The sequence below is a fragment of the Chiloscyllium punctatum genome, chromosome 10, assembly GCF_047496795.1.
Source record: "Chiloscyllium punctatum isolate Juve2018m chromosome 10, sChiPun1.3, whole genome shotgun sequence".
Lineage (NCBI taxonomy): Eukaryota > Metazoa > Chordata > Chondrichthyes > Orectolobiformes > Hemiscylliidae > Chiloscyllium > Chiloscyllium punctatum.
Window position 1 is genome coordinate 117,348,998 of NC_092748.1, and position 10,428 is coordinate 117,359,425.

The window sequence follows — 10,428 nt, forward strand, 5'->3', positions numbered from 1 at the left end:
TTCCTCTCGACTGGGAAGCCCAAACACAGATTCGGTCTTTGTTTAAGATGAACATCTCCACTTAGTCCATAAGTGTGGTTCTAAGACTTCAAATCTTCCTTTCAGAATGACACTGGCATCTTGGACTTCCAATGACTGTCAACACAATCTTGAGGAATAATGTTTTACCTGCTACAGCCTCACCACTGGATTGCACATCAACAGATTAAAAATCACCACTTTCAATTTTTCTTTGATGTTGTGTGACACAGAGTGGATAGGAATAAACTTCTTCCCACTCACAGGGAGTCGGGCACAAGGGAATTAATCTGAAAATGAGACTATTTAAGATTCATAGAAAATTAAGGAATCATGCAAAGTGTGAAACTGTTTCTCTCAGTTACTGACTCAATGAATAATTTTAAATAACATAAACTTATTTTTACTTCCAAACCCATGACCACTTACATCTAAAAGGACAAGGGCAGCAGATACACTGGAACACCACCCTCTGCAAGTTTCCCTACAAGCCCCTCACCATCCTGACTTGGAAACATATCACTGTTCCTTTGGTGTAGCTGGGTCAGAATCCTGGAACTCATTCCCTAACAACATAACGGTTTCAATCTTGTTTTAAAATCTGGTATTGGTTGCTTTTAGTATTTCAGTAAGATTTGCTGTTTGTTACCTTAAGTTTTTCAGAGTTAAACAAAGTGAGCAACTGGAATGAAGTTAATTCGGCAGCTATCTGAAACCAGTTCTTGATTAGTAGCAGAGCAGAACTAACTCATCTATATCACAAGCAGGATAAATGAAGTGTAGCTGGTGCAGAGCAGACACCCTGGGAGTTTGACAGTGTGAGAGTTCAGTGAACTACCAAAGCAGTATCTTTGCTTTTCCTTTCCAAACCCCTTTTGGAGTGTACCAATTCAGCTGCTGGGAACCATTGCATACACCATTTGTAAAACAGATGAAAGTCAAGAGTGACATAGGAGTCTGGTAAGATGATTAGCTGCTAAATGTTTACATATAACTTTAGGTTGTAAGTGGTATATAAACAGATGAAACCAATCTAGAAGTAGGTCATTTGGCTGCTCAAAATTGGTCTACCATTCAATAAGATCATGGCTGATCTGTTTGAGTTTTGAATTCCCATTCCCAAATATCTTCGATAACCCCGATTCTCTTGCTGAGCAAGAATCTGTCTACCTCTGCCTGATGCTGCATCTGGAGGCATAGTTCCACAGTTGAACAACCATCCGAGGGAAACAATCTCTCCTTGTTTCTGCCCTGGAAAGGCAACCCCTCATTTTAAAACCATGTCAACGTTTAATGTTGTAAAACTGTGATACGCTCTAATATTTCATTTTACATGATTATTGATCAACATTTCACAAATTAGCATACAGACAATGGGGAGATGGGCATTGTGTCCCTATCCTTCCAGACTCAAACATCATCCAGGGCACACATACCTGTAGCAAGAAAACTACAGGAACTGTAATTTAGAGTTATTGAATTGGAGACAGATATACTGGATGAATCAGATTGGCAATGGTAGCCTGGATGAGGAACTCACAGAATGCTTTTTAGATAGCTTCCAAAAGCAGCACATTCTGGAACCAAATAGAGAATGGTTGGTTATACAACAAGAGGGTATGGAGTGACAGGATTAGTTAATAGCCTTGGGGAAAAGGCACCTCCGGTTAGCAGTGACCACAATATGATTGAGTTATGTCCCATTTGAAAGGGAAAATTGTAAGTCTAAGACTGGTTCTTTAAACTTAAATAAGAGCCACTATATTGGCACGCAAGCGGAAATAGCTGAAGGGACCTGGGATTTAGGCGAGGGGGTGGTTCAAAAGAGAAACAGTGGAATTCTTTTAAGGGGATGTTTCAGAATAGTCAGAAAAATGTATATTCATAATTTAAAGAAAAATTCTAAGGGGAGAACACACCATCTGTCTTTTACTAAAAACTTGAAGGGAAGCTTCAAACTTAGTTGTACAAGTCGAGTGGAAGATGAGATGATTGGACAGACTATAGATGTAGGAGCAGGAGGAGGTCATTTCATCCATCGAGTCAGCTCTGATACTCAATAAGGTCATGCGTGATAATCCTCATAACTCTTGACTTCCTTACTAATTAAAAATCTCTCTCAGCCTTGAATATATTTAATGCCCCAGCCTCAACAGCTCTCTGTGGTAAAGAGTTCTCCAGATTCACTCCTGTCTGAGGAAAAAATAAAAATCCTCCTCATCGCTGTCTTAAATAGGCATCTCTTCCTGTGAAATTATGCCCTTTGGTCCTAGGCAGTCCCAAAGGGGCAACAGGTTTTCTGCATAGACTTTGCCAAGCCCCATTAAGAATGTTTTTTGTTTCAGTTAGGTTGCCTCTCATTCTTCTATATTCCAAAGAGTGCAAGCTGATCCTATTAAACCTCTCTTCAGTTAACAGTCCCTCCATTCTCAGGATCAATGTCACAGAGTCATACAGATGTACAGCACAGAAACAGACCCTTCAGTCCAACCCATCCATGCCCTCCAGATATCCCAAACCAATCTACTCCCACCTGCCAGCACTCGGCCTATATCCCTCTAAACCCTTTCTATTCATATACCCATCCAGATGCTGTTTAAATGTTGCAATTACCAGCCTCCACCACATCATCTGGCAGCTCATTCCATACACACATCACCTTCTGCTTGATAAAGTTGCCCCTTAGGTCTCTTTTATAACTTTTCCCTCTGACCTTAAACCTATGCTCTCTAGTTCTGGACTCCTTCACCCCAAGGAAAAGACTTTGGCAGGTTCATAGCTCCTTGAAAGTGGAGTCACAGGTAGATAGGATTGTGAAGAAGGCGTTTGGTATGCTTTCTTTATTGGTCAGATTATTGAGTGCAGGAGTTGGGAGACCATGTTGCGGCTGTACAGGACATTGGTTAGACCACTGTTGGAATATTGCATGCAGTTCTGGTCTCCTTCCTATTGGAAAGATGTTGGGAAACTTGAAAGGATGTTGCCAGGGTTGGAAGGTTTGAGGTATAGGGAGAGGCTGAATAGGCTGGGGCTGTTTTCCCTGGAGCATCAGAGGCTGAGGGATGACCTTATAGAGGTTTATAAAATCATGAGGGGCAATTGATAGGATAAATAGACAAAGTCTTTTCCCTGGGGTGAGGAGTCCAGAACTAGAGGGCATAGGTTTAGGGTGAGAGGGGAAAGATATAAAAGAGACCTAAGGGGCAACGTTTTCACTCAGAGGGTGGTGCGTGTACGGAATGAGCTACTAGAGGAAGTGTGGAGGCTGGTAAAATTGCAATATTTAAAAGGCACCTGGATGGGTATATGAATAGGAAGGGTTTGGAGGGATATGGTGGGACTAGATTGGGTTGGGATATCTGGTCGGCATGGACGGGTTGGACCCAAAAGTCTGTTTCCGTGCTGTACATCTCTATGACTCTATGATTCTAAGGACTTAGAGAGGTAGAGAGAGTCCGGAACAAGGTAACGATGTAACAATTGGTCAGAACAGCTAAGACTAGCTGAGTTGCTCTGAGATAAAAACAAATTCGAATTTGGCCCATCAGTTTAAATTATGCCCCAAGATACCAAACTCCAATCAAGATTGAATTTGGTATTTTGACAATATTAAAACCGTCATGTAACTTTCTCTGGACTGCCTCAAATGCCATATTGTTCCTTTGATAAGGGCACCAAAACTGATCTCAGCATTCCAGCTGAGGTCTGACTAGTGCCTTATATAGTTTTGCAACACTTCCCTGTTTTCATTCTCCGTTCCTTTCGAAACAAAGGCTAACATTCCACTCGCCTTCTCTATTAACTGCTAAATTGCTAGCTTTTTATGATTTTTGCACAAGAACTGCCAAACCCCTCTGTGCTGTAGCTTCCTGCAGACCATCTCTATTTAAATAATATTCAGCTCCTCTATTCTTCCTGTCAAAGTCCATCATCTAACTTTTCCCACAATATATTCCATCTGCTAAGTTTTTATCCATACACTTAACCTGTCAGTGACCTTCTGTAAACTCTTTGTGTGTCATCCCCAATATTTGTTTTCAAACTATTTTTGTGTCATCTGCAAACTTGAATGTGATACATTTGATTCCATATTCTAAGTCATTTTTATACATGGTTCTCCACTGGTTATGAGTTACAATGATGTAAATGTTCACCTTATTTCAACTCTCCATTCTTCCATTAGACTAGTTATCCTTTATTCATGCTAACATATTACCACAATACCATGGTCTCTTATTAAGTAATTTAACATGTCGTACCTTTTCAAGCAGAGGAGGGTCACCTGGAAACCTATCTATATTATTTCCATGGCTTCCTTTTTATCTATTCTGCTTGTCACTTTCTGAAAGAATTCCAGCAAATTTGTCAGGGACAGTTACTGCTTTATGAAACCTTGGTGTTGTTCCTACTTGATCATATTATGTGCTTCTAGCTGCTTTGTGAAAACATCCTTTACAATGAAGTATAAGATTTTTTCAAAAACTGGCTTATATATACCTTTTTCTGTCTCCTGCCCTTTCTTACTAGAAGTGTTACATGGACAGTTTTCCAATTCTCCGGCACTTATCCAGAATCTAAAGATTCCTGGAAGATTACTATCAGTGCATCGATCTCTGTAATTACTTTCTTTAATATGTTAGAATGTACTTCACCAGATACAAGGGAATTATCAGTCTTTAGCCCTATTAATTTCTCTCATACTTTTTCTCAATTATAGTTACTTCCTCTTTCCCTTTGCCCCCTGATTACTTAGTATTTTGAATTGCTATTAATGTCTTCTACTATGACGACCAATACAAAGTATTTAATTCAACTCCTCTGCCACTTCCTGATTCCCTATTATCATGCCACCATCTCATTCTCTAAGGGCCTTCATTCACTTTGGCTTCTCTCCTCCTTTTCAAATATTTTTTAAAAAGCTCTTGCTGTCTGTTTTTACATTTCTCACTAGTTTGCTTGTATTGCCAATGAAGGGCTTTTGCCTGAAACGTCGATTTTCCTGCTCCTCGGATCCTGCCTGACCTGCTGTGCCTTTCCAGCACCACTCTGATCTAAACTCTGGTTTCCAGCATCTGCAGTCCTCACTTTTGCCTGCTTGTATTGCTGATTTTCTCCCTCTATTATTTGTTTGCTTATCTTTTGTTCTTTATTAAAACTTTCCCAAACTTCTGGCTTTCCACTAACCTTTGCCACTTATATAACTTTTTCTTTCAATGTGAATTAATAGCTTCATAGTATTAGAGGCAGGAGTAGGCCATTTAGCCCATGGAGCCTGTTCCATCATTCATTAAGATCATGGCTGATCTATCCATCGTCCCAGCTCCTCCAACCTGCATTATCCCCATAACCCTAATTCCCCTACCATGCAAAAACCCATCCAACGGTGTCTTGAATATATTTCATGAAGCTGCCTTTACTGCTTCCTTGGGCAGAGAATTCCGTAGATTCCCTACTCTCTGGGAAAAGCAGTTCCTCCTCATCTCTGTCCCAAATCTATTCCCCCTAACCTTGAGGTCATGTATCCTAGTCCTAGTCTTACCCACCAGCGGAAACAACTTGCCTGCCTCTATCTTATCCCTATTACAATCCCAAGCAGCTCAACCTCTCCATATAGGGTAACCCCCTTCATCTCCGGAATCAATCTAGTGACCTTCCTCTGCACCGCCTCTAAAGCCAGTATATCCTTCCTCAAATAAGGAGACCAGACCTGTGCACAATATTTCAGATGTAGCCTTACCAACACCGTGTACAATTGTAGCAGAATCTCTCTGCTTTTAAATTCAATCCCTTCAACAATGAAAGCCAATATTCCATTTGCCTTCCTGATTACCTGTTGCACCCGCAAATCAACTTCCAGCAATTCATGTACGAGCACTCCTAAGTGCCTTTGCAGAACAGCATGCTGCAAACTTTCATCGTTTAAATAATACTCTGACCGACCAAGCTATCCTTAACATCCCTGGTTCCCTGGTTGGCTTATCCCTATCTTAGAATCTTTTATTTTGATTGTTATGGACCAGGCCAGACCCCCTCAAAATATTTCAAGAAGGTAACCCAGACCCTAACTTTTGGAGTTGTTTTAAGCAGGTGTAAGGTGAATATTCCAGGAGGGATGCAGCTGGTCAAACTACTCAGTTTTAAACAAAGCAATTCATTTACAGACTACCGAATGAAGCAAAAGAGCACAGAATATAGAATAACTTAACCTATCTGAAAGCCCAACTGATTCTATCACAACTTAATGATACTGTTCCAATTTCCTGCAACATCCCCATAAACACACCCCATGGCAAAAAGATAAATTCAAACACAAATTCTTACAGGAGAGATGTCAGCATGGAAACTGTAACTGTTTCGTTGGGTCCCCAGCTAAAACTAAACTAAACTAGAAAAATCCATGAACTGGGAGAACTGGCCTTCATTGCACAAGTGTTTTTAAAAAAATCTTAAAAACCCTTTTCCCCGATTGTTGCCTTAGGCAATAAATGTTAGCCATAGTCAAAGTGGCCACACCCAGGCAAATTGGAACCTCTGTCCTTTACAACCCCTTTTTCAAAAAACCAAGGACAACATAACCTTGATAAATGAGCAGCATCATCACATGATAAATAAACTATTTCCTTCAACACTTGCCATTCTTCCCATCTTTGCTGCTAAACTCCTTTCCCAATCCACTCCAGCCAGCCCTACCCTCCTTCCTTTGTAATTATCCTGATTTAAGTTGAGCACATTGTTTCCTAACCACATTTTCCTCTTTGAACCTGATTGCTACATTCTACAATTATGGTCTCTATTTTCTAGGGGATCTTCACATCTGAAATCATTTATTAAACTTGCCTCATTGCTCATCATCAGATTAAAAATAGCCCGATCCCTTGTTGGGTTCACAACACATTCTAGGAAGCTGTCCCAAATACACTCTGAATTTTTCCTTTTGGGTTCCTCTGCCAATCTGGCTACCCCAATGTAAACAAAGATTGAAATCATCCATGATTAATGTACTGAGTAAAAACCAAATGAATTGCGGATGCTGCAAATCAGGAACAAAAACAGAAATTGCTGGAAAAACACAGTAGGTCTGGCAGCATCTGTGGACAGAAATTAGAGTTAACGTTTTGGGTTGAGTGACTCTCCCTCAGCTAGGAAAATGTCAATTTATGTGCAGAGGAGAGGGTGGGTAAGGAGTAAATGATAGGTGGGGATAGAGCCCAAAGAGAGAGAAGAACAGTTGGACAGTCAAAGGAGTAGATAATGATCTGGCTAGGAGGGTGAATAGCTGTTAATGGAGCTGTTAGTGGGTAACAATGGATTGGGTGTATGAACAGACTATGTGGTAACGAGGACTGCAGATGCTGGAGATTAGAGTCTAGATTAGAGTGGTGCTAGAAAAGCATGGGCAGGTCAGGCAGCATCTGAGGAGCAGGAAAATCAACATTTCGGGCAAAAGCCCTTCATCAGGAAATCTATTTGATAACTGAGTTAACACAGTGTGGGGCTCCCTCAGCACTGACCCTCCCACAGTGTGGGGCTCCCTCAGCACTGACCCTCCCTCAGTTATCAAGTGGAGTTCCGCAGGGATCAGTTCTGGGTCCTCTGCTGTTTGTAATTTTTATTAATGACTTAGATGAGGGAGTCGAAGGGTGGGTCAGTAAATTTGCAGATGATACAAAGATAGGTGGAGTTGTGGACAGTGAGGAGGGCTGTTGTCGGCTGCAGAGGGACTTAGATATGATGCAGAGCTGGGCTGAGGAGTGGCAGATGGAGTTCAACCCTGCCAAGTGTGAGGTTGTCCATTTTGGAAGAACAAATAAGAATGCGGAATACAGGGTTAATGGTAGGGTTCTTAGTCAGGTGGAGGAACAGAGGGATCTTGGGGTCTATGTACATAGATCTTTGAAAGTTGCCACTCAGGTGGATAGAGTTTGTAAGAAGGCCTATGGAGTATTATCGTTCATTAGCAGAGGGATTGAATTCAAGAGTCGTGAAGTGATGTTGCAGCTGTACAGGACTTTGGTTAGGCCACAGTTGGAGTACTGTGTGCAGTTCTGGTCGCCTCACTTCAGGAAAGATGTGGAAGCTTTGGAGAGGGTGCAGAGAAGATTTACCAGGATGTTACCTGGAATGGAGAGTAGGTCGTACGAGGATAGGTTGAGAGTTCTTGGCCTTTTCTCGTTGGAACGGCGAAGGATGAGGGGTGACTTGATAGAGGTTTATAAGATGATCAGAGGAATAGATAGAGTAGACAGTCAGAAACTTTTTCCCCGGGTACAACAGAGTGTTACAAGGGGACATAAATTTAAGGTGAAGGGTGGAAGGTATAGGGGAGATGTCAGGGGTGGGTTCTTTACCCAGAGAGTGGTGGGGGCATGGAATGCGCTGCCCGTGGGAGTGGTAGAGTCAGAATCATTGGCGACCTTTAAGCGGCATTTGGATAGGTACATGGATGGGTGCTTAATCTAGGTTAAAAGTTCGGCACAACATCGTGGGCCGAAGGGCCTGTTCTGTGCTGTATTGTTCTATTCTATAAGGCCTGGTGTGTGGGTGTCAGGATAAGGGCATGGGGGGAACTCAAGCCCTAAAGCTATTGAACTCAAGATTGAATCCAGAAGGCTATGGTTCCCCAAGCAGAAAATTAGGTGCTGATTAATCTGCTATCTTGTTTACATACCTGCATATTGATTCTCTGTCCTACTGTGTAACTAAGGTGGCATGGTGGCTCAGTGACTAGCACTGCTACCTCACGGTCCCAGGTTCGAGTCCAGTCTTGGGCAACTGTCTGTGTGGAGTTTGCACATTCTCCCCGTGTCTGCGTGGGTTTCCTCCAGGTGCTCCGGTTTCCTCCCACAGTCCAAAGATGTGCAGATTAGGTGAATTGGCCATGCTAAATTGCCCATAGTGTTAGGTGCATTAGTCAGAGGGAAATGGATTATTGGGCCAATAGAATACTCCTGTCAGCGTCTTCTTCCCCTTGTTATTTCTTACCTCTATCCATATAGATTCCACAACTTCCAATCTGAGATCACCTCTTCCCATTGCACTTATTCCATCCCGTACTAACAAAGCCCAACATTCCCTCCACCCCACCCCCAATTAGTCTAAAGCCATACCAGCAAACCTGGCTATTCAATTCTCTAGGATATTGGCCGGAGCACAGTTGAAGTGAAATCCCTCCCACCAGAACAGCTCCTTTCTACCCCAGTACTGATGCTTGTGTCCCATGAACTGAAACTCATTCTGCACGTAACAATCCCTGAGCCACATATTTAACTCCTTGGCTTTATTTATCCTGTCCCAGTTTGCCTGTGGCTTAGATAGTAATGCTGAGATTATTACCTTGGAGATTCTGCTTTTCAATTTAGCTCCTAACTGTTACAGAGAAACACAGGAGCAGGAGTGGGGTACTCAGCCTCATGAGCTTGCTCTGCTATTCAGTGAGATCATGGCTGACCTGTGTCCTAACTCCATATACCTGTCTTAATACCTTTTCTTAAATTCTTTCAGACTCCTGCAGCAGAGCCACTTTTCTAGTCCTATCACTACCAATGCGGATGACAACTCCTGGATCCTTCCCGCTCAGTCCCTGGCCCCAAGACAATATCCTTAACCCTGGCATCAGGCAGTCAACACAACCTTCAGACACCCACTCATAGCTGTAGAGAACAGCTTTTATCCTCAGAATGGTATTGTCCCCATACCACATCTACAGTCCTATTTAGCTTTCCCTTCAAATGGCTGTTTGTACCACAGTGTCATGGCCATCTTCTTGCAGTCCCCACTGTTGTCCACACGACTTGTTATAAATTTGTAACTTGGGCAATTGCAGAGGCCAAGGCTCCTTAGTTCCAATCTGAATCCTTGTACCTATCACACCTACAGTCATACCCTCCTGTCCCTCATCACAGACCAAATTTGAATTGACCTATTCTGAAAGGTGTGACCACCCTTTGGGGCAATGACAAGGTAACATTCCCCTTCCCTGATATGGCATAATGTCTGCAGCTTGGACCCCAGCTTGGATCTGAGATTCCTCAAGCTGCAGTTACTTACCACAGAGGCATTCCCTCTGGATCATCTTGGTATCCAGCAGCAACGCAACACTATGTCCTGCCATTGCTGACATATTTGATTTAATTTATGTATTAATTATTTTAGATTCCCTGCCCCTTACACTATTACTTTAAGTTTAAAAAATCATGAGTAGCAAACATATAATAACCAGCTGTTTTTATAAGAGAAGCAATGGAGGCTTCAGCACAAACTGAAGACATTGCTTTGACTGTACAGAGAAATATTTACCAGTCCTACTCACAAATCAGCTTCTTTCCCTGCACTTGGGTCACATTGTGGTTAAAGATGTCCCTCTGCCACAGTTCTCACTAAAGATCAGCCTCTTGATCCACATCTTGTCTC